The sequence below is a fragment of the Eptatretus burgeri genome, chromosome 18, assembly GCF_056783735.1.
Source record: "Eptatretus burgeri isolate ZD-2024b chromosome 18, Ebu_testis_v1, whole genome shotgun sequence".
Classification (NCBI taxonomy): Eukaryota; Metazoa; Chordata; class Myxini; order Myxiniformes; family Myxinidae; genus Eptatretus; species Eptatretus burgeri.
In genome coordinates this window covers 8,785,637-8,811,296 of record NC_140978.1, presented here as the reverse complement: position 1 = coordinate 8,811,296, position 25,660 = coordinate 8,785,637, and the positions used below count along the sequence as shown (strand labels likewise).

At 43.2% G+C, this 25,660-nt stretch overlaps 1 protein-coding gene across 1 annotated transcript in view; it reads right to left on the bottom strand.

The window, feature by feature from the left end:
- Nucleotides 1–23,921, bottom strand: part of LOC147008550 (platelet-derived growth factor receptor alpha-like) — a 125,295-nt gene extending 101,374 nt beyond the window's left edge. The window contains exons 1-2 of the mRNA XM_085863962.1: nt 23,829–23,921; nt 20,730–20,898 (exon numbers count right to left, since the gene is read on the bottom strand). The gene's annotated coding sequence lies outside the window, so the exon portion shown is untranslated. The remainder of the gene's footprint in view (nt 1–20,729; nt 20,899–23,828) is intronic.
- Between the last annotated feature and the right edge of the window lie 1,739 nt (nt 23,922–25,660).

The following is a 25,660-nucleotide window of genomic DNA, read 5'->3' as shown; positions in this document are numbered from 1 at the left end:
CAATCTGAACCTGTCATTCTGCCGTTTTTTTTTTCAGGCAAGAGGCACCATCAATGAATGTGCTGTCCCTCAGATGTATGTTAGATTGGGTGTCTCCTCTGCTAATGTTAGTTGGTGGACGTTAAAGATTCCATGGTGTCCATCATGAAGAGTAGGCAAGCTATCGCCAGCATCCTGAACAAATTCAAATTCCTGCCCTAACCGACAGGGGGTGCCGTTCAACCTTCAAAAACGTGGAACGGATGCAGCACAATGGCACTCGCAGCAAAAATCCAAACTAGCAACCATGTGATGCAAACGAAAGAACAGAATATTAATTGAAGAAGTTGGATGCTCAAAGCAAAATCTGCTGAAGTTGCTTTCTTGTTTATGTATGTATATATATATATATATATATATATATATATATATATATATATATATATATATATATATATATATATATATATATATATATATATATATATATATATATATATATATATATATGTACAATCAAGAAAGACCCATCCACATCTCTCACCTGTGAATGAAGGTAATAGCCAATCAGCTCTCATCTAATTAACTAAACTTAGGTGGCGAGGATTACAGAAATAAATTGATACCTCCCATGCCCTTCCAGCCAGAGAAGGTGCATAAAGCAACCGAGACGGCCTACGCAAGTTAAGTGCTTTTGTGAATGTCTTAAAATCTGTGGAGGAACTATGGGAAGGGTTTGAAACAGCAATGTGCTTACCTTGGGTAGGCCTTCTTGGTTGCTTTATGCAGCTTCTTTGGCGAGAACAGCATCCATTAAAAATCAAAAATAGAGCAAAATCCAGAAAACAAATTTGACCTCAAAAATAATTGGTGGTTCAGTTCAATTACCAAATATGCAACTCCTCTTCAAATTATAAGTCAATTGGATGAAAATCGACAATTTTAGAAATTCGGCTTTTGTTGACCTTAAAAATAATTGGTTGGTTGAATTCAGTGACCTGAAATAGAAATCCTCTTCAAATTTCAAGTCAATCGGATGAAAATTGAGAATTGTAGAAATCTCATCGAAGTTGTTGACCTTTGGCCGATGTTGACCAGACAGAATAACAAAATCGACTAATCCAATATACTTGAAGAATTTTCGATTTTGCAAGTAACAAGAAGACGACGTCGTGCAGAGCTACATTACATGCAAAATCCATAAAACAAATTTGACCTCAAAAATAATTGGTGGTTGAATTAAATGACCAAATATGCAACTCCTCTTCAAATTTCCAGTGAATCGGATGAAAATTGACAATTTTAGAAATTCGGCCTATGTTGGTTGACCTTTTGGCCAATGTGGACCTCAAAAGTAATTAGTGGTTGAATTCAGTGACCAGAAACGTATATCCTCTTCAAATTTTAAGTCAATTGGATGAAAATTGAGGATTTTAGAAATACCACCTTTGTCGTTGAACTTTTGATCCATGTTGATCTCCAAAATAATTGGCTCGGTGAATTCAGGTCACTTCAGGTATGGAAGCATGCGCCGGAGCAGCACGACGCTGAGTCCACGTTCTGCCAGTATTTCAGGGACCTCCGTCTGGCCATCCCCCAGGCAGATGCCTGACCCATCCCCTCCTCCTTGAGATGCTGATGAACCTGCTGCAACCATGAGGCACGTGGTTGACCCATTGGCCTCCTCCACTCACGAGGTTCCCTCACTGAGAGAACCTGGTGAGCAGGATCAGCGTCAGGAAAACGAGCCACATGTCCATACAGCCGCAGCTGATGCTCACAGACTATGCAGGTAACAAATCTCATTTGAGTCTCTCTCAGCAACCGCTCCTTGGACGCAAAGTTCAACCAGCGAAAGCCAAGGATTCTCCGAAGAGACCTGGTACCAAAGAAATTAAGTCTCCGTCGCAGATGCCTGGTCAGAGTTCAAATCTCACATCCATAGAGCAAGACTGGAAGCGCCAAGGACCTGAAGACTCAGACTTTCGTCCTCCCACACAGGTAGCGGCAATGCCACACGCCATGATCCAGTGAATCCATGACTCCCCAGGCCCAACCCAGACGTCTGTTGACCTCTGGCTCACAGCCAGCAGAGACATGAATATCACTCCCAAGGTAAGTGAATCTCTCCGTGACTTCAACATCCTCGCCACAAACAGGCACAGACAGGATAGTAGCATTCAAGATGTCATTGAAAGCCTGCTTCTTAGTTTTTGAACCAGGAAACCCATAATCCCAGTGGCTCCGACTCCTCATTTAGCACCTCAAGGGTCCCCAAAAGGATATCGAGAGTCTCCGCAAAGATGACTGCATCATCTGCGAAATCAAGGTCAGAGATCTTGACATTTCCAAAAGATGCACCGCAGGTTGATCTCTCTCACATCCTCCCCAGAATCCAGTCCATACAAGTGCTGAAAGGGGTCAGTAAACACCCCTGACGAATTCCAGTAACAACTGGAAATAAGTCAGAGATGGTACCACCACATCTCACAGCACTCTCAGTGTTAGAGTATAGTTCAGACATCAGATCGATCAGTTTTGGTGGCACCCCACGAAGACCAAGAATCCTCCAGAGGGCATCCCAATTCTCTGAATCAAATGCTTTACAGATGAAAATTGAGGATTTCAGAAATACCTCCTTGGTTGTTGACCTTTTGGTTCATGTTGAATTCAGTCACATGAAATATAAATCCTCTTCAAATTTCAAGTCAATTGGATAAAAATTGAGGATTTTAGAAACACCACCTTGGTTGTTGACCTTTGGCTTATGTTGACCTTTTGGTCTATGTTGACCTCAAAAATGATTGGCTGGTTGAATTGTGACATTAAATATAAATCCGATTCAATGTTCAAGTCAATTGGGTGAAAATTGAGGATTTTAGGAATCTCAAAGTTGTTGACTTTTGGCCTATGTTGACCTTTTGACCTCCCTCACCTCACACAGCCTGATGGGCTGCGCAAGCCCAAATGTACTTGAGAATAAGGACGAAAGGATGGGGAAGATGGGTAGTTGTGATGCGGCACGATGGGACACGCAGCCGCATCCCCGAGGTGCCCAGACCCCGCAGGCGAGTTTTCTCCGGCACCCCAGGTACACCAGGTGCAAACAACTCCAAGCTTTGAGCTCCTTGCTGCTCCTCTTTGTCTTCCTCTCACTTTTCTCCCTCTCAGGAGAAGCTTTTTTCCTGTCTCCTCTGAGCCTTCTTCCATGCACTTCTGTCCTCTTCCTCTTGCTTTCCTCCCTCTCAGGACCTCTGAGCCTTTTCTGCTCTCAGGAAAACCTGGAAATGTCATCTCCTCCGAGCCTCCTTTTGTAAGCTTCCATCCTATTCCTCTTCCAAATTGTTTTTTTCTCCCCTCAGGACAAGCTTTCTTTCCCTTCTCCTCCGAGCCTCCTTGTCCCTCACTGGTGCACATCTGGAGGGGGTCTGGTCCACTATGCAGCTTGTGGAAAATGCCACGTCATTCTAAGGACACCCTCAATGCAGCCGCCGCCCCTCACTTCACGCACCCAAAGCCACGAAGGGAGCCCTCAGCCCTCCCTGCACGCTCAAAACGTCCTTTGCACTGCACGTACTGTTTGACATGTGTGAAGCGCCATCCCACAGGCCACGAACACCAAGTGTGCTTTGTGCCATGAGCATGCATGTGAGAATGGAGCGAAAATGGAAAGGGATTCCACCGGAGACAGGGATGACCGAATGGCCACAGGGTTGGAGTAAAGAGCGATGGGGAAGGAGGGATTGTCGAAAAGAGAAGAGGTGGGGTAACGGACCAATGGGGGAAAAAAGGAGGGATTGTTGAAAGGATGTTTGGTGAAGGGGAGGTTATTGGTGGATTGAGAAGAGCAGAGGGGGGAAAACAGACTGAAGATGTGAAGGAGGAATGATTGAAATAGCAGAGGGATTGAACAGAATGATAGTTATGAAGAAGGAAAGATTGAAAGTAACAGAAGGGGGGGGGTGGGGGAGGTGAGACCACACCGGGAAAACACAAACTAACCAATGCATGCCCCACCCGAACAACCCCTTGACAAGTGACCATTGCCTATCTACACATAGACTGATGAAATAAGTGATCCTCAGGTCTCCTACGTGTCCATGTATGCTCTCCCCTTGGGGTAGGTTTTCTAAAACCGTAACATCATGTGTGTGCCCACGCACACACGTGCGCATACACACACACACACACACACACACACACACACACACACACACACACACACACACACACACACACACACTAGCAAATACAACCCGTAGCATCCCTGACAAAAATATTAAGAGGGGAGGGCAGAAAGAGGGAGGGAGAGAGAGGATGGGGGGAGGGTAGAGAGATGAGGGAGTGGAGGTAGAGAGGAAGGAGGGAGAAGACGAGGAGGGGTGGGGGAGTGAGGGGGGAGTGAGGAAGGGGGGAGAATGAGGAAGGGGGCATGGGGAGAGTGACACCTCACCAAACATCGCTATACACTCCTGGAGGAGGTTGGGGTGAGGAGGATGGTGGACAGAGTAGGGGGGAAGTATGGAGTGGGTTTGGGAGGAGGTGGGTATGAGGGGATGGGTTTATGGACTTGAATTTATTTGGTTGGGGGACTTGTGGAGAAGGAGGGGGGTAGTAGAGGATTGAATAAAATAGGGCACGTTAAAACATCACGTTAACACAGCACGCTGAAACCGCCGGGAGATTTCCATGGGGGTGGAGAGGGGAGGCGGTTTTGGAAGATGTAAACATGAGTGGAGGTGGAGGGAAGGCAGTATGATGGGAAGGGAAGGCAGCATGGAGGGGAGGGAGAGAGAGGGTGGGGAGACTGCGGAGGGGGGAGAGGGGAGAGGAGAGGGGTAGGGATTCCAACAGATGAGACGTCCAATTTAACATCCATCCGAGAGATGGCACACACATTGATGAAGCACCCTGCCTGTGAAACACCAGGATGACAGTTTATAGCTGGGTCGGGATTCAAACTCAGGCTAGACAGCTTAGAGGGAGGGTGCATACCTCTCATCTATCCTGCCCTGATGTGACAATTCATTGTTTTGTAACTGAAAACATTTTTTGCTCATCATAATCATCTAATTTACTTTGCCTTCTTAATGCTGGAGATGTCCACATGGACAACTGCACCGCAGTATTGCCATGGAAACTTGTAGAGATCGAAACTTGAAGAGCGCTCCAAGCAAGCACTCGAACAACATGGTTGAAGAAACTTTTAAAAACGAATCGTTTAATTTTTTACATGTATTTATCTATGCCGAAGTGATGGGTCGTATAATAAAAGGAGATCGGTCAAAAAGGAGAAACGTGGTGTGAAATAAAACTGCACATTTTCAGCGAGCCAGCTACCATCAGATGCACCACAGGACAATACGGGGCCAACACAGTCGAGTAGCTCCTGAACTTTGTTCAAGTCGATCGATACACAGTATTCAGTGACAGTGAGTCATGTGGAGCGCTCGCCAAGTGGCTTAAGCACTCCAGGAAGCACTCCAATGAAACGGTTGAAAAGGAACAGCTGGTTTTGTAAGCGATTAGCGATCGCCGATCCGTCATATTAAGCACCTCCCGGAGACACTCAAAATGTGAAACTCTGTCCAAATTGGACAAATTAACACTTTTTATCAGTTGGAACTGCTGCCAAGTTCAATGATGGAGCTTAAATTTTGTAATTCGGCTCAGTTCAAGAGATTTTTGAGGTTATGGCATGTGCGGAAATTAAATTATGCCACGGAAGCTGGCGGCTCTGTGTGTTTCTAAGCATTGCAGTGTATCCAGCAATTTGTCATTGTGATGATCAGACATTCGATGATAGAAGTGAGGACGGTGAAAAAAACAAAAACTTTATCGTTAAGAAATCATTGCGGCCTGTTTCAAGCGATGTCATTGTTGAGCAGGCCAAAAATACGGCAGCTTAAGACTCTTGTGAGCTGATAGAGGGCTGACCAAGATGGTGCACCACGATCATCATAAAGATTATTTTAGTTGTTCATGATGAGCACCCCATAAATGATCTTCAAAAGGGGTGTTTAAATTAACCCAAACACCCAATTTTCATTCATGCACCACCTTGGAGTTCACTCAGTATACATACAAAGCTTGGGGCTGTGAGGTTTAATGGTTTTGGAGTTATGGAGGAGATGGATGGACTGATGGTCTGATGGATGGATACACACTGACATTATATACAATGCCTATGGAAAGTCTACACCCCCTTTCAAAGTTTTCAACTTTTGTTGCCGTATCACCTGAAATAAAATTGCATTAAATCAGACTTTTCCCACCTTAATTTACACATCGTAACCCACATCTTCCACGTGAAAAACAAATTATGGAAATTTCAGAAAATTAATTAAAAATACAACACTAGAATATCTTAGTTGGATAAGTGTCCACACCCCTGAGTTTAATACTTGGTGGAAGCACCTTTGACAGCAATTACAGCTGTGAGTCTGTTGGGATAGGTCTCCATCAACTTTACATACCTTGATTTGGCAATGTTTGCCCATTCTTCTGGACAAAACTGTTCAAGTTCAGTCAAGTTGCGTGGAGAGCGTTGATGGACAGCAATCTTCAAGTCATGCCACAGATTTTCAATTGGATTTAGGTCGGGTCTTTGACTGGGCAACTCAAGGACATTTATCGTTTTGTACCTTATCCACTCCCATGTAGCTTTGGCTGTGTGCTTGAGGTTGGTGTCATGCTGAAAGGTGAATTGCTGTTCCCAATTTAAGCTTTCTTACAGAGGGCAGCAGGTTTTCCTCGAGGATTTTTCTGTATTTTGGTCCACACATTTTCCCTTGTTTCCTGACAAGTGCCCAGTCCCTGTTGATGAGAAACATCCCCGTAACATGATGCTGCCACCACCATGCTTCGCAGTAGTGATGGTGTTCTTTGGGTGATGTGCTGTGTTAGGATTGCGCCAAATGTAATGTTTTGCATTTAGGCCAAAAAGTTCCATCTTGGTTTTATCAGACCACAAAACTTTTTGCCACATGGCTTCAGAATCTCCAGAGTGTTTTTTTGCAGACTTCAAATGGGATACAAGGTGGGCTTTTTTGAGTAATGGCTTTTTTGTCACCCTACCATACAGGCCAGATTTGTGGAGTGCTTGGGATGTATTCATATGCACACAGTGACCAGTCTTTGACATAAAGGCATGTAGCTCTTTCAAAGGTCCCATTGGCTTCTTGGGGGCCTCTTTGATCAGTCTCCTCCTTGCTTGGTCATCCAGTCTGGAGGGACGGCCTGATCTCAGCAGGGTCTTGGTGGTAACCATATGACTTCCACTTCTTAGTGATTGTCTTGACTGTGCTCCAAGGGATATTCAAGGCCCTTGAAATATTATTATACCCATCCCCTGATCTGTGCCTTTCCACAACTATATTCCGGAGGTCTTTTGAACGCTCCTTGGCGCTCATGGTTGAATCATCGCTGTGAAATACACTACCCAGCAGAGGAAACCTACAGGAGCACCTGATTTTATTCTGAAATAATCAGAATCACGACAATTCAACACAGGTGGAGGACAATTAACTTGGTGGGTGCTTTGAAGGCGATTGGTTACACCTGAGCGAATTTACAATTGCTATTATAAGGGGGTGGACACTTATCCAACCAAGACATTCGAGTTTTGTATTTTTAAGTAATTTTCTGAAATTAGTAGAATTTGTTTTTCCCCTTGGACGTTGTGGGTTATGATGTGTAAGTAAAGGTGGACAAAGTCTGATGTAATGCAATTTAATTCTCGGCAATAAGGCAACAAAAGGGTGAAAATCTTGAAAGGCTACACAATGTAACACTTTTGCTGTTTCAAACTCTTCCCAAAGTTCCTATATATATATATATATATATATATATATATATATATATATATATATATATATATATATATATATATATATATACATATATATATATATATACATATATATATATATATATATATATATATATATATATATATATATATATATATATATATACATATATATATATATATATATATATATACACATATATATATATATACATATATATATATATATATATATATATATATATATATATACATACATATATATATATATATATATATATATATATATATATATATATATATGTATATACGTTCACGAATAGTCGATGGATGGGCATCCAATGCTGCACACCCCAACATCTGCTGGACCAGTTTCATCGCTTGTTAGTGAATCATCAGCGACATCGCAGACAGAATCATGTACCACTGAGGCACCCATGAACGTACCATGTGTAAACATCAAAAGCAGTCAACATATAAATGAAAAAGCAAAGACCCACTCACATCTCTCACCTGTGAAAGGAGGGAATAACCAAGCATTAGGTGATGTAAGGCTGTGCTTCATGTTGTTTAAGGTACAAACAAGTGTACCTTGACAGGAAATGAAACAAAATGATGCCTAATACTGAAATACATACATACACACACACACACACACACACACACACACACACACACACACACACACACACACACACACACACACACACACACACACACACACACACACACACACACACACACACACACACACACACAATTTGATTCGATGTATCATACTTTGAACAAAGTGTTTGTGCTGCTGATGCAGTTTATTGGTCAGGGATATAATGGGTGGTTTGCCATTGCCTTCCTAGCATTGTTTTTTCCATGCTCTATCCTTTTAAATCATGAACATCAAGCAAGGAAGCAGCATGTACCATTTGTAAAGTCTTTGGTATGACTCGGCTGGCTTTGAATGACCAACCTCCCAGACTCAGAGCGGGCGTTCTAACCATTACACCACGGCCACCGAACGTGGTTATACAGCATTATTGTTCAGGGAATTAAAAAAAAAATTATCATTATTTTGTTTTTTGCATACATTGTCGAGGCTCATGGAAGAGCTCGCACTAGTACACTGAACGGATCAGGATGTAACAGGCCAAAACTAACACCAAAGAGAAGGGAGGGACAGCAATAGCCGATAGAACCGGGAGCAGGGAAAAAAGAGGAACCAATGAATGACAAGATAGAGGGAGACTTGGACAAACAACGGGTGTGGGGAGGAATTGGGGGAAGGAAAGGACGCACGGGGTGAACAAGATGGATGCAGATGGTAACTCTTCACAATGTCACTGTCCCGATCAATCCAACCATCCGTCCATCCAACCATCAATCTATACATCGATCCAAATCTCTATCCGCCCATCCATGTGTCCATCCAAATATCTATCCTGATTGTTTATCCATGCTCTATACTTTTGAATGTTGAGCATGAAGCAAGGAAGCAGCACGTAACCTTTCATTCAAGGTCAGATTCAAACCACCAACCTCCCAAATTCAGAGCAGACGCTCTAAGCATTACACCACTGGGTCTGCGACCAAAAACAATGAACGTTTCGAGATGTTCACACTCTGTATTGAAGGTGAGACGGATTGTGTAGTGTCTGGTAGAGCAGCAAACTGGGTTAGAAACTGACTTAGCGACAGGAAGCAAGGAGTGACTGTGAAAGGGAGGATATCTGGCTGGGAGGATGTAAGTAAGTAGTGGGGTACCCCAGGGATCGGTTCTTGGACCGTTATTATTTATAATCTACATCAACAATTTGGACAATGGGGTTGGGAGCACGCTTTACAAATTTGCAGATGACAGTAAGCCTGGAGGTAAGGCAGATCGGGGGTAATGTGATTCAGAAAAGCCTCGATATCTGATAGATTGGGGTAAACATTGGCAGATGCAGTTTAACATGAGGACGTGTAAGGAGGTGCTGGGGGTTTTTTGGATGCATAGTCGAAGCTCGTGGAAGAGCAAGAACACTGAACGGATCAGGACATAACAGGATAGAAGGAAGAGTAGAGGGGGGGCACCATGCACCAACAACAGAGTTGTGCACACAATGGGGAGCAGGAAAGGATTCATGGGGTGGACAAGATGGATACAGGAGGAAACTCAGGAAGGAAAAACTGGAATTTGATAGGTGGGCTTCAAAGGCTAACAGAAGTTTGGTATAACTCTTGTTATTTCTTTGTACATGTTTTAGATAAGCGTAAAATAACTATACGTAACATTAGATATGCATCACTATTATGTTGAGATAGATGATGTCCACCTTCCATAATGTCGAGAATTATCAACCCCTTTGTCCCTATTTATTTAATGTATCTATCCCATGTTTCTATCTAAATGTTTCTCTTTTAAAGCACTCATTAATCCTTGCAGTGTGAGGCTGGTGGGAAAATAAACAAGTGCTGTCAAACAGTGGTTAAACGGTAGTTGATGCACCTCAAGAAGCTCGTGGTGCAGCCATTGAGCTTGTGGTCCTGCCGTTGCAGCGGAGTCGCCCCGCCCACCATGCCAATCCGTGACCAATGGCAGGTGAGAGGGGATGGCACGTGCCAGAAGTGATAAAGAGGCAGACGCTGCGGTCTGACATTAAGGCGATGCTTCATTTGCGAATGGTTCGAAGCCGGAATGCTGCACTGCACGCCGGGGATGCTTGTTTTGTCACAAGCCTTGTGCTGGTTTGAGCAGAGGAGTTTTTCCTTGTCCCTGGGATAGTAATCTGCATCAAAGCATGCAGGAGAAAACAAGCCATGTCTTTCTCTCTCTCTCTCTCTGGAACGAAACTGCCTCCAAAACCCCTGCACAGCTTTACCGGATTTGATGACCATCTCTTCCAGCCTTGTGAACTTCCCTATGTCCATTTCTTGTGGCCAGATTAGATTAGATAAATAATTAAGGAATCTGACTAAATTTCCTTCCGATCGGTTGGTATCGTGGGCGGGTATTCAGTAGTGGGTTAAGGGGATTGTTGCATTATTTATTTGTTCTTATCGTTTCATTCTTGGTTCCTTCCCCCATGCCATTTGCTTGTTATTAAATATAACTGGTCTCAGGATCAATTCCGCTTGTCCTGGCTGCTTCATTTGGTGGTTTATGCTGGTTGCAGGGCAGTTGGGTGTGATTCAAACTGCTTCGACCGCATCGATGACCTATTGGTTTGCTCAGCCGAATTGAAAAGAGGCACAGGCGTCTATCAGCACAGCACCAGGATAGTTTTGCAGCTTCACGAGTAGTTTAATGTGTAAAATCTTGCTCGGGCCCCGTGGACTTTGCTGGCGGTTGCCATCATTTTGACATGACTCGCAGGACTCGAACCAGGCAACCGGAATAGACCCACGGCTGTAAAATAAATTTAAAAAACAAGGAGCTTATGCTCTAGGTCCCCTACCTTTTGAGTGAAATGAAAAATAGATTTGTGTAATATGAAAGCTAAATCTTGAACAGTTTTTGAAATATCGCATACACAAGCCAAGTTACTGAGATGGTTGCCATGGCAACAGAATTCGGCCGATCACAGCCGTGATCTAATCAGGTTGGGATAATGTCTCGAGGAATAGCTACCTGCAATATGAAAGCTAAATGTTCAATGGATTTTGAAATATCGTGCACACAAAGGTACATGGACAGATGGTCGGTCGGTCAGATGGAGCTCTGGCAGATTCAGCACAGCCAAAGCAGCCTCAGGGCAAGGATTATCCTGGGTGCTTTGCCATTGCCTTCCCAGTGGTGGTCAGGAAAGGAACTTGCAAGTTGGTGAGGCTAGGGTGCCAGCGAAGGCTCGTCTACTCTTCACAAAGGACGCCATGGCATATTTAACATCCACCAACTCATGCTGGCAGATGGGACATACAGTTTAATGTCCATATGAGGGATGGCACATACATTGGCCTCGCTCTGCTTCTGAAATACCACGTTGGGCCCAGATTCAAACTCAGGCTTAAAAGCTCAGAGGTGAGTATGCATATGTACCTCTAGTCTATCATGCCAGCATATATACTGTTACGGTTGTGGGGGTAGATGGAGGAATTTCATCGGAAATTTAGGATTGAATAGAGTTGGTTGGTCCGTGGACATGAAGGAGACATCTCGATGTAATCAAGGAGGGAAACTGTGAGCTTAAGGGTTATGTGTCACCACACGGGGGGTGGTGCGGTGTTAATTAGCTAGGGAATAAGAATAAGTTCTCCCAGTATGTGATTGCCCCTCTGCAACCTATTCCTACGTTTATGCATTTACAAACGAGCCAAACGTGCCGATAAGACAGAAGCCCCGCATCCAAGGGTGACGGCGGGTGAAGTCATCTCTCTGAGGCTGATTATTGATGGGCATGACGTGAGACGCATGTAGAGGAAGAGGGTGTGGGAGGCATCAGATCAAATAGAAGGAGAGTGAAGTGTTCAGAGAAGGAACGGTTGAGTGGGGAGGGACGCACGCGGTCGACAAACAACGTAGTTAGTAGATGGCCTTTAAGAACAGGGCTTTACGGCTGCCTTTCCTTCGATGCATGTAGAAGACGGCACAATTCTTGTATTCGTGTCGAAGCGATTTGGCTCGTGTAGTGAAGCAAGATGCTGGCCTTTGGCTCTTTGTTGGGTCATGAGGAACGGATCACGAGCCTCGTGTATGTCAAAAAGCGGTTCGGTGAGGATGATCGACGCACGAAGCAGCTTCACGGGGTCTCTGAGCCTTGGTGTTGAATACAGCTCACAAATTGCGTGATGTACGTTTGTTCCAGCTGCGAGATAGCGGTTTGGCACCATTTTGCATGCGTCTACACGTGCAAATAGAAGCGCCCCGATTCCAAGTTCCACAAAAACCATCTCTCGGCCAAGCTAAGCCCAAGAATAAAAGGAGGGGTATTCTTTTATTTTGTTTCCCTTTGTCTGTATTCAAGTCTGTGTGTAGAGGCGCCTCGACTTCGAGTTGAATTTACTTCGCATATTTATAATTATTACATTGATAATTATTGTCCTTTGTAAATATTTGTCTATTTTCATTAAATGTGTTCAGTTTAAGTGTATTTGTCGTGGGGTTCGAGTATAAACCCCTTTGTGCTGTCCTGGTATAGTGCTTAACTGTTTTCCCGCGCACGCGCACGACTCTCCAAACGTCTCGGCTGTCGGCCTCCAAGGAAGAAGCTTGGCTATCCGTCCAGGTAGGGGTTAAACCCCCTGGACACGACAATACAATATATGTTTTATTGAATAAATGGTTGGTTTCTGATTGTTTAAGGTACAAACAAATGTAACTTGACGGGAAATGAAACGACAAAAGTTTGATAATGTAAAATTGTAGTGATAGATGGTGCAGAGTTAGCACATTTATAACTTTGAGCTGTCTCGTCTGGGTTCAATACCCGATTGGACTATAAACTGTCAGATTAGTGATTTGCAGGCAGGGAGTTGGATGAACAAATGTCCAATTCCTGTCCACATCACCGTGGGTTGATCATTTGGCCAAACAACCAGCCATGCTTGAAAGATGTGGGCCAAAATCCTTCCTCAGCCAACCCCACAAGAAGATGGGAATCATTGGGGTTGTTCGAGAAGTAGTAGTAGTGGTGGGCTGCGTTTGATCTCAGACCGTTTCTCTGAATCCATCCTCGATGTCCGATCCCCAATCAGTAATTCCATAGCATGGGATAATATCAATCAATAAGGAAATCAACGAAACATTTTTCTCCAACTTTAAAATGATTTATGTGTCTAGTCTTTTAAAAGCAATTTTACATGCTCAATCATCCCCCTTTAATTACCTCCACCACCGAAGGTGGACAGAGGTCATGTTTTTACCTCTGTCCACCTCTTTGCTTGTCTGTTTATGAACAGGATATCTCAAAAAAGTTATGGACTGCTTCAGATGAAATTTGGTGGACAGGTTGGGTGTGTGATACGGACAAATTGACTCGATTTTGGTGAAGATCCGAATCTGGATCCGGATCCGAGAACCGCGATAATTTTTTAAGTGATTCTTCAACGTTGAGCGTTCGGGCCAAAAAACGATATATAGCATGATAAATTGATATTTCCAAAAGTTGTGGATGGGTTATGACAAAACTTGGTGGATGATTTGGGTAGGTGACAAGAACAAGCTAATTCGATTTTGGTTCAGGTCCAGGTGCAGATCCCAACCTATCGGTGGGAAACAACACGTAAACTGTTCAGGCTGGCGGAGGAATGCGATCTACCGAATGCCGTTCTAGTTTTAATTTGCATTGATCTTCGGCTCATGGAGGAACTTGCATACATGCATCACATGCAGGCCAAAGACATTAGAAGACGTCAATGTACATTTATATGAATTACTAGGGCATAAACTTTCTGACTCGGATTTCTCCCAATGTCAAATCCTTCCTTCTGGACTTGGTGATGAAAAACTTTCCTGCAAATGTCTCCTACTCTTCCTCTGCTCTATTGGTTCATCAGATCATATGCTTGTGAAAGTCAGCATCTCTCTGGCCATTCTCAGAGAGCAGCCTCAATGCCGGCAAGTCTGACATTTCACTCAGTATGATTGGCAGGGACTGCAAGCAGCCATCTCTCTTCAGGACTGGTATCCCATATCTACTGCCCCTAATATTAAAACAGGCAGGGAATTCTTCCACAGAAACTTGCTCTCGCTTACGCACAGATTCATCCCATCTCGTCTTCAGTTATCCTTCCCTTTTTCCCACCCATGATACACCGAATCCTGCAGTGAGGTAGTTGCTCTGAAACAACTTGCCTTCTCTTCCTGGAAGGCTCATGCGTTGGAAGGAAAACTCAGTGCATTCCAAAGAGTCTGCAACAAGTGTGTGTGTCCACTCTCAGGAGAGCCAGAAAACAGCATCTGTCCAACCTCAAGAATGAACTTTCAAACTTGTCTCCCTCCTTTAAATCCTGGTGGCACGTTGTTAAGTCTGGCACTGGATTATGCTCCCCCTCTATTCCTTCCCTCACTTTAAGCAGCACCACAGACGACTCTGCTCTTAAGAAGGTTGAATGCCTCAATTATGTGTTTGCTTCCAAATATTATGTTCCCAACCCATTGCTCTCTGCATCTATCCTTCCCTGTCGTAACAAACTGCTCCTCGACTTTCCTGCAACGCTCGACTCTGATTATGGACCTGGACCGGATGGCATCAGCTCACATATCCTAAAAACCTGCTCTGCTGCCCTTGCAATCCTATTTCTGCTTTTTCACCTTATCATTTGCACTACGTCATCTTTCATCTGCTTGAAAATCCGTCAACATCACCGCATTACATAAAATGGTGCAAAAACTGAACCCCTTAACTACAGACTTATCAGCTTACTTGCAATCATCAGCAAGGTCATGGAATCCATCATCACAGTTGACATAAAATCCTTCCTTTTCTCTAATGCCCTCACCCCTGATCATCACTTCCGATTAAAACCTGGTCACTCTATCTTTGACATGCTGCTTCTACTCTTCAAACATTGGAGGGAGGCCCTCAATGTCAGACTTGAGATCAGGAACATCTTTCGATACATATCTCAAACTTTTGATACAGTCTGGCTTTCCGCATTGCTCTCCAAACTCTCTGCCTATGGAAATCTGGAATGTATCTTTTTCTCTCTCTTTTTTTTTTCCTTCTTCTTCTTCCTCTCTCTCTCTCTCTCTCTCTCTCTCTCTCTCTCTCTCTCTCTCTCTCTCTCTCTCTCTCTCTCTCTCTCTCTGTCTCTCTCTCTCTCTCTCTCTCTCTCTCTCTCTCTCTCTCACTCTCACTCTCTCTCTCTCTGGACCGTCTGCAAACCCTCCCATCTACTTTCTAAACAACTCTTTCGAAGGAGTTCAGTCACTAAAACTTTTGGGTCTGACTCTCAGCGATGATCTTTCTTGGGCAAATCACATTTCTAAGTTGGCCCGCAAAGCCAGTCGCCGACTGGGCATCCTCCATCGTACGAAGTCCTTCCTTGGCACACTTGAACTCTTATCCACATACAAGGCTTTCATCCGTAGCTTGATGAAATACTGCTCTCCCCTCTGGTGCCCTGCCACACACCTTGCTTAGCTTGATGTCGTAGAAACTCAGGTCTTCAAGATCATTGAAATCTCCCACGATGAAGCTACCTCTTTCACATCGCAGACAGGTCGGTGGTCTCTTTGTCTTCTACCGCCTCGTTTCTCGTCTTGCACCCTCTGCTCTTTCTGTGCTTTGCACCCCTCCCCATAGGTTTGTGCAAGGTGCACATGATCCAACATCAACCCCCTTCTGGTGAAACTCCCAAAATCCAGAATCACCGCTCACCTCCAATCATTTTTTCCTCTTTTCTCCCGCCTGTTGTAACAACTTCCACATTCTCTTCAATCCGAATCTTTCCTCCGGGTCTTTAACTCATCTGTTCACCACCATCTCAGATCATCTTGTTCACCACCATCGCATCTGCCACCCAAAATCTTGATCCTTTCGACTTCCATTAACCCTCCTCATGCCCACATTTTTTCTAAATTTTCAGTCTTTCCTTCATGAGAGTTTGTTTCTCCATCCACATTGCCTCTCCTTCCCCTCACTCTTCCCCACATCCTTTATTTGTCCAAGTTCCCCTCTATTTTGTTTCTCAACCCTGCTGTTGGTGTGTTTTCCTCCCCTCTTTCTGCTGTTCCTTTTGTTTGTTAGTCCTGATCCATTCAATGTTCCAGCTCCTCCATGAGCCTCGACTTTTTGTACAAAAAAAATTAGCAGACAATGGACAAACACATATGGAATCTGGTATTATAAACATCATGAGTCAGGGGTTCAAATGAAAAAGCGACAGATCAAGCCAACAATTATTCCACTCGATGCAAGGCCACGGACTTACTGATCAGCCATTGTATACCTTGGCACTCTACATCACGTCATGCCAGCCGTTGTGGGAGTCATGAGGGCTGAGTGCACGGGATTTTGCTTATGCTCTCCAACGCCACAAGCGTAAAGCCTACAAGTTCTCGTGCTAATCCACTTCTCAACTCAATGAGGTCTCCAGGGATCACCTCCACCCTCTGTACCCCACAAGTAGCCCGCTATTTGCCTAAGTCCCCATGCGATGATTCCACATTTCAAACATCAAGAAACGTACTCCGGGTATGATGCAATAAGTCCACGTTTGGATCTCATGGGAGAATCTGGCGATTGGTGAAAATTATCTCCATGTTCTCATTTTGCCTTTTAACGAATCGAGACAGTTAGTTTGTAGATTAGGGATAAAGGAGACTTGTGGGTTATCTTTGTTGTCTTTTCCATGAAGGACTCATATAACCGGATGGTAATGAGTATGTATAGCATCCAGCTGTATTTACTTTGCTCTATTTTTCAGTAAATTTCTCGTATAGAAAAGGGGGTTTAGGCTTTCGTAACTACAAAGCATTCAAGTGCCGGCTGATGATCTCCGACTACAACCTTGCCTCTGAGATGAGGGCGCGAGTAGGTTACAGAGGTTGTTCGATGGTGATCATGTTGAATGAAGCTCAAATCTCACAATCTAATGAGAATAGGTCTGAGGATCCCACAAACAGCTGTCGATTAAATTAACTGGATAAATTCAGGAATGCAACTGTTTTGATTTGTAATGGTGATGGAGATTGTAATGGAGTGGACATGGGGAAGGGTTGGCGGGTTGCTGATCAGAAAGTGCAACTGTTTTTTAGGTCTACATTTTTTTGGCGATATACTGAAAACTTGTATACTTAAAAAAAAAAGAGTGGATTTTTAGATCCTCGTGGAGGATCTCTAAGTCTTACTCACGTTGTTGTTCTTGTGGACTTTTTTGTTTCACAGCCTACAGTTTTCATCGAAACTTCCTGAAACTTGTCGTATATATGTGAAAATACCCTGCGCAGAGAGTAACCATCTTCGATTTTGAAAATTCCTCCTAGAAAAAAAATTATGACGTCAAAATATCTTCGCTAATGGAAATCGCCTATACCATTATCTCCGAAAGGAGGCAAGCTTTTTGAATTTTGTTTGCGTGAATCAAGCCGGGCATTAGCACAGTTAATTTATCGCAAACCTGATACATCACAATGACATCATATTCGTTTTTATGACGTCATCATTAAGAGGATGAGGATCTTAGCTCATTTGAGCTTTTTGACCACCTTCCCCCTTCAAAAAGCTCATGCACTCTTACCCCTCTTTCTCCTACCAACCTCCTTTTCCTTTCTCGGTCTCTACCTCCACCCCTCCCCCATGCTTTCCTCTCTTTCCTTCATTATATATTACTACTAGCGAGGTATGCTTATACATTGGAAGCAAAAATGAACCTTGTTTCCCCATGGTCTCAGGTCGCTCACCTGCATTTGTTTTTTCCATTTACTTTTCCTTTTTTTTAAATTTACTTATGTTTTCATTTTCATTTGCAGATGCTTTCCGATGGTTCTGTGATTTTTCATGGTGTATCGGCTTTGATGTCCATCGACACGCAAAATTACCATGCTTCCCCATTGTCTCTGGTTGCTCACCTGCATTAATTTATTTTCATTTATTTATATTTTCCTTTACGGATGCTTTTCAAAAGTTGTGCGATTTTTCCCGGTACATTGGCTTCGATATCCATCAGCACACAAAATTACTGTTTCCCCATTGTCTCGGGTCACTTACCTGCATTAATTTTTTCATTTATTTATTTTTATTTATTTATATTTTCATTTACGGATGCTTCCCAATGGTTCTGTACTTTTCCCCCAGTGTCTAGGCTTTTATGTCCATCGGCACGCAAAATTTCAGCTTTCTAAGTTACCCGGAAGGTACTGAACATGAATATCAGCGAGTCAGTGAGTCAGTGGTTAGAATGAGCTTTATATATTTGATTCATCACTCAATTTACTTCTCCTTTCCTTTTAGCGTATGTAATATGTGGATGAGATTTTACGTTTTTAACCCTTTACCTGAAAAACTGAAGGTCATAGAACACCTTACCCCACACAGTCTTGAGAAAAAGGACATGGGAAGGATATTTTCAACTGTTGCTTTGTGTTTCACACGAAAGAAAGTGCTAAGTGCCACCATATTTGTCTGAATGTTGAATCTCGGTGATATCACAGTTACTCTGCCCTTGGGGCATGACAAAGCGTAAATATTTTGTCCCAAGTACTGCTAAATGGAAGGTTTTGGGAAGTGCCAAGAAGGCGATTTGTGCTCTACAGTGTTCAAGTATACAATTCAATTGAAATAAAATAAAGATTTTAAAGATTGTTTTTAAAAAAACAAAAACATTTCGGAGGTTTACCGCCGTTGATGCACCATCTTTCACACCACCTTATTTAACATGTAAAATTAGTTTTTCTTGCCTGTTGTTTGTGTCCTTTATGACAACCCTAATAACAGTAAGTTTCCTGTTTGTAATGATTTTCAATTTTGTTTAACTACCAGACAGGCAGGTAGACTAAAAAAAATCACCTTAATCCTCTGCGCATGTGCAATCGGGATGAGATTCCGTGCAATTTGCCAGTTTAAGAGCAAGAGTACTGCTAAAATGCATGTTGTACAGTGTTTATAACATAATCGAATGTATAAAAGCAGCTCAGTCTCGGCATGCCTGCATCCATCGGTCAACAATTGTCCCATAGGGGATACCATCAATCAAGCACTAACGGTACCCTGACACAACGCAACATTGAAATAGATGCATATACACATATACGTACAAACAGCATATAATGTGCTGCACAGACACGCATGAGGAGAGTTTGTTTCCTGGCATGGTCCGTGCCTAATATGTACCCCAGACAGTTTGTTCAAAAGAAAGAAGAGAGGGGAGGAGAGGAAGGGTGACAATTTTTTTTTGTATTTTGATATTCCTCTTTGTGTGTTGTGTATTATTCAGCATATAAAAAGGCGATGATGAATATCCCATTAACACTGTCCCACTACTCGTTCCCTGAGTTTATAGCTCGGCCCTGAAACAGGGTGGGGCATTTATATCAAATGGTTTTATTATCCTTGTAACTTTTTTGTTTCTAAACCAAATAAAATAAAATTTATATACAGCATAGACACATACTATAAGTTTTTAAAATCAATTTTGATTCTTTATTTCTTAAAAATTACATTGGACAATTGGGCCCCTTTCGAATTCGTGCATTCACTACAGCGGATCCTCATATTGTTCATTACCGCAAGCAATATCTCTTGATCAATAGAGTGGATGGTTTCAGTGATGTTTGCCTTCAATTCATCGATCGATGTTGGATGTTCCATATAAACTTTGCCCTTCAGAAATCCCCAGAGGAAGAAATGTGGTGGAGTTAAATCTGCCAAATCAAAGTGTGCCTCATCTGTCATGATGACCTTGTTTGTGAAATTGGCATGCTCACTGCATTAAAAAAATTAAATAAATACAAAATGCTCATTGCATTTAAAGTACTTCATCATGAAAAACTTTAAAGTATTATCTGTAAAACAAAGAAAACAATAATTAGTTATGCCAAGACTGCTTCCGGCTAGAAAGATTGCAAATGTGTCAGATATAAATGGCCCACCCTGTATAGACGCCGCCTAATGTTTTTCCCCATTAACAAGTCTTTTTTTTTTACCAATTACGCAAAGATTTGTATTCTCGTCAGCGAAGTGACAGGTCTTACATTATAGTATTCAACTGAAATGAAGTAGTTCCTAGAACATGGACTGACGTCACAGATGTCAGTCAGTCTATGTTTGACAGACAGACAGTGAAAGTCAACCAATTGTTTAACCCCGCTTTTTACTTCATGCGTGTGGGGTAATCACATTTAACTGAAATCTGCTTACAGGCATGGATATACTGATCAGCTCTCATATTACTTTCAGCATCAACATCACAAGCACCAATTGATCCCCAAAACGACCAAAGAAGCAACTATTCCTTTATCGTGAGATGAGGTTCCTTGAATCCGTAACCCGACGCGAACATAAAGCTGTTTTCCCGTGCTCACCTCTGAATATGAAAAGTCTGTGCTGTGCCTGATATCATGACCTTTGGGTATGGTGCTCCGAGTGCTTGGTAAATGGTAGGGTTGTTGAACAGTCCTTTGGAGGGGTTGTTGAGCTACCTGTCATGTTTCGATTCCTCCGCGTAGGCACAAGCAATGCCAAGGATCATTTCTGCAAAAGAAGATAACACTGGTTGGTTAAGCAATAATTCGCTGATGTAACGGCAGCCCTGTCATTGACGTTGTTCAGCCCCATTGGTGAATAGACCTGGCCGAATTTTACACATCAGCTCGCATATGGACCGTTAAAAGTGAGCTCAGAGCTCACTGCAAATCACCAGAGATCTCATGAATTGTGGCCAAAATTATCACCAATTTTGCCAAGGAGAATGCCATTGCTGCGAAAATCTGATTATGGAAAGTTGGCGAAAATCACGAGCTTGTGAAGCACTTGAAATATGTCATTCAAAACGAACAAATCTCACACTCTCACAATCTCCAAAAACACCATCTGGCGAACACTCCCATCTACTTTCTTACAAATCCTCTTGAAGAAGTTGACACTCAGACTCCTGGGTCTCACTATCAGCCATGATCATTCTTGAAGAAGCCATATTTCAAAGTTGGTCTCCAAAGCCAGGCGACTGGGCTTCCGCTGTCATACAAAGTCCTTCCTTGGCACACCTGAACTCATATACACCTACAAGGCCGTAATCAGCAGCATTATGGAATACTGCTCTCCCCTCTGGGCTGGTGCCCCTGCCTCACACCTTGCTCAGCTTGATGCCATGGAAACCAAATCCCTCAAGATCATTGGAATCTTCCACGATGAGGCTGAGTCTATGGACCTATCACTTTCGCATCGCAGACAGGTCAGCGGTCTCTCTGTCTTCTGCTGTCTCCTTTCTGGTCTTGCACCCGATGTTCTTTTCGTGCTTTGTCCCCCTGCCCCACAGGTTTCTGCAGAGCTCATATGGTACATCAGCATCCCCCTTCTGGTGAAACTCCCAAAATCCAGAATCTCTGCACATTTCCACTCATTTGTTCCTCTTTTTACCTGCCAGTGGAACCAACTTCCACATTCTCTTCAATCTCATTCTTTCCTCCAGATCTTCAAGACAGCTGTTCACCACCATCTCAGATCATACCCCATCAATAAGTATGATGTTTTTTCCAACCTCCAGTAACCCTCCCCCAGCCCACCTCACTCCAGATTTCCTGTTTTTCCTTCCTGAGAGTTTTCTTCTGTATCCATATTGTCCATCCCCTGTGGCCTTCCCTTGTCCACATCCCTTTTTTGTTCAAGTCTCCCTCTATTTTGTCCTTCATCCCTGCTTTTGGCATGTCCCCCCCTCTCTCTACTGCTCCTTTTGTTCTGTTACATCCTGATACATTCTATGTTCTCGCTCCTCCACAAGCCTCTACTTTGTATTTTCTTTGAAAAGAAAAGAAGTGACCTCAGAAGATCCTCAACACTTACATCACAACAGGAACTAAACGGTCTTTACACACACAACATCCACCTCACTGTCAAGATTATTTTGCTGAAATTGCCAATGCAACAGAGATGAGCCAATGATGGTCCAATGACATTTCCTCTGATTGCTCACAGAGGGTGTGTTGTTCCAACAAGTTCCTTTTGAACACCAGAAAATGAACTCTTCGACAGGTCTGATTGGGGGGCATAACTAGCAAGGCCTTCGACTATTCGGGGGCATGCACGCCACAACTTCTATGAGTTGAGGTTTGAACAATTTATGTTGGGAGGTCACACCGTGAGATTTGGAGCACACCTCATGATGACCCATTTGACACCATTGTTTTCAGTTCATAGCCAAGTCCATGGAGGCAGGGATGTTACGGTATGTTATGGCATGTGCTGCACATTTTGGTATGTGGGGCCAGTCAATAAGTAATCTTAAAATGGTGATATTAATTTGAGAATGTCATGTGTGTAGTTGTAGACGACATATGTTATATCAATAAGTAAGAGTCATGTTTTTTCCTGTTTTAGATCTGGCAACATTGAGCGTATGACGTCAGTCGAGCAGTTCCAAGATGGCGGCTCCCTTAGGAGCATGCACCAGGGAGGAGCAACGTTCTGTCAACCGTTTCTTGGGAAGTGAGGATGTGAATCCCAGTGAAAGCTGGGTCCACTACTTTCAGCCAGAAACGAAGAGGGCAAGCAAAGTGGCGGCATTCAACTTCACCAAAGCTCAAAAAATTCTGAACACAGCCGTCCGCTGGAAAAGTGATGCTGACGCTCTTCTGGAATAGCCGAGGCCCACTTGCAGAGCATTACATGCCCAGAGGGACCACAGTCACCAGTGTATCATACTGCAACCTCCATAAAAATTAACTGAAACCAGCAATCAGATCAAAACGTCGTGTATGACTCACAACCGTGGTGTTTTGCTGCAGCATGACAATGCTCGGCCCCATGCTGCCCGCGCTACAGCTGCAACTATCGCTGGACATGCATTTTGAGTGTCTTCCTCATCCACCCTACTCATCAAACATCGCCCCTACGGATTACCACATCTTTGGGTCACTTAAAGAGGCGCTTGGTGGAACCACTTTCTGATCCGATGAAGTGGTCCAAGAGGCGGTGCACGAATGCCGACACAAGCAGCCAAAATATATTTTTTTTTTCTCGAGGATTCTAGGCCTTAGTAAAGTGCTGGAAAAATGCATTCAACGCAATGGAGATTATGTTGAAAAATCACACAGTTGTTACACACGTACATGCAGTAAACAATTTGTGAAAAATATTTTAAGGTTACTTATTGACCGGCACTCGCATAAGTATGGAAACAAATCTAGCATTTGCTGAAGGATATCTCAATCTTGCTCGGCATATATTGAAGTTTTAAAGATGCATCTCATATAGCATTGTACCGCCAAAGCCTACTGAGATTTAATGCCCATACTGTTTTGAGAACCATGGCACGACATGTCACACTTCTCTTTTGACAACAGTCTGGATGAGAAAACAAGGAAGGAATTCACCTTCTTCCCTGAGTTCCATAAAACCCAAATATTAATCCAATAAAACACCTGTTATAGCAACTGGACTGTCAACTGAGCACCCCATTCACGTACCGCCAACATTGAGAGCATCCCCATCCACATCCCACCAAAGTAAACTCACACGGTTATGGATACAGGGTGCGAGAGGTTGTGGATCTGAATGGGTGGGAGGGGGACGGCACAAGCAGAACCAGACGGTGATATAAATAATAAAATCGTGCTCATTAGATGCAAAACAGATGTTTCTCGTGCTGAGGAGGGTGGTAGGACCGATCACTGAAATCCATTTAATTTGTCGTTTCCAGCATCAAACTGACATATCGTTCCGTCAACGTGACCAGATGATGATGGTGGGACCGACCCTGCGAAGGAATATTTTGGGTCTCACTCTCAGTCGTGCAATCTTTTCTGTGCACCGTTTCTGCACACGGGTCGAACTGCCGTGCTATAACAGAAGCGTCCACGAGGTGAAGCTATTGCCCTATAAAATATTTTGGCCACAGAAGAGGACACAGATCCCCAAATTATCTCGATTGTGGGAAGTGGTTAGCATCGGTTAGGGGAGGGGGGTTCGACGTACAAAAAAGGGATGGCGCAACTAGTCTCTCTTCCATAAGAGCCGATGCCATCATTACATAACCTGTGATCATTCTGATCGGTCAACTAACTCGTTATTTCGATTTTATTGTCAGCCAAGAAGGCAGACAATTTACACACACACACACACACACAAAAACAATTTGGTTTGGTTTCGAGATAGCAAAAATAGCCCTACGACTACTACTACTACTACGACAGCCTTAATTACACTTTTGATCGCCACATCTGAGGAATGACAAAGCCACCATAGAGGATTCAGTGTCGGGAGACTAGATTGATTTCAAGCCTCCAGAGCTAGCTTGGATAAGCTATGAGGGGTGCCGAAGGAGACAGGACTTTATCTATACATTATGAAGGAGGTGATTATGAGGGGATATGATAAAGATGTTTTAGAAGATTTCTGGTATATCCATCGAGACAAAATAAATGCAGACGTATTTCAGCAGAATGGACTTGACCAAGTGGCCACATAGAGAAAACTAAAAGTAAGGGGAGATAGAGATAGAGATAGAGAGAGACAGACAGACATTATATCTGCAAAATGATTTTCAAAGGACATATGACCTTTGATGTGTTCAATCTAAAATTGAATCACTTCATCTTTGTAATGCAGTCTATAAGTGTGTCAAGTATGTTTTTGAAATCTCTTGAGTGATTCATTAGTTTTTGCAGTAGCACAGGTTTTCAATTAAAGGGCACATGATCTTAAGTCTTTGACCTTTTTAACCCAAAATTTAATCAGGTCATCTTTTTGCTACAGTCCATAGTTTTGCCAAGTTTGGTCAACATCCCTTCAGAAATTCACAAGTTATTGCGGAAATGAAAATATACTACTTTCATCTAAAAGGTCACATGACCTTTTACCCTTTGTACTAAAAATCTAATCAGTTCATCTTTGCATCATTGTACATACCTGTACCAGCCAAAATCCCTTTTGTGGTTCACAAGTTATCGTGGGAACTAAAATCTGCTACTTGCAGCGAAAGGTCACATGACCTTTGACCCTTTGACCCAAAAATCACATCAGTTGAATCATAATACATCTTTGGACCAAGTTTGGTAAAAAAAAAAAACCCCTTGAGTGGTTCCCAAGTTATCGCGGTAACAAAAACTGATCACAAATGCACGGACGGGCACGGGCAGACAGATGCACGCACACACACACACACACACACACATGGACATGAACGGATGGACAACCCAAAAAGATAATGCCTCTGGCGCTTGCATCAAGGGATGCAGGTAACGATGAGGGGTAGGGGAGAACGCAAGGGATGGACGGGATGGATGCAAAAGCAAAATTT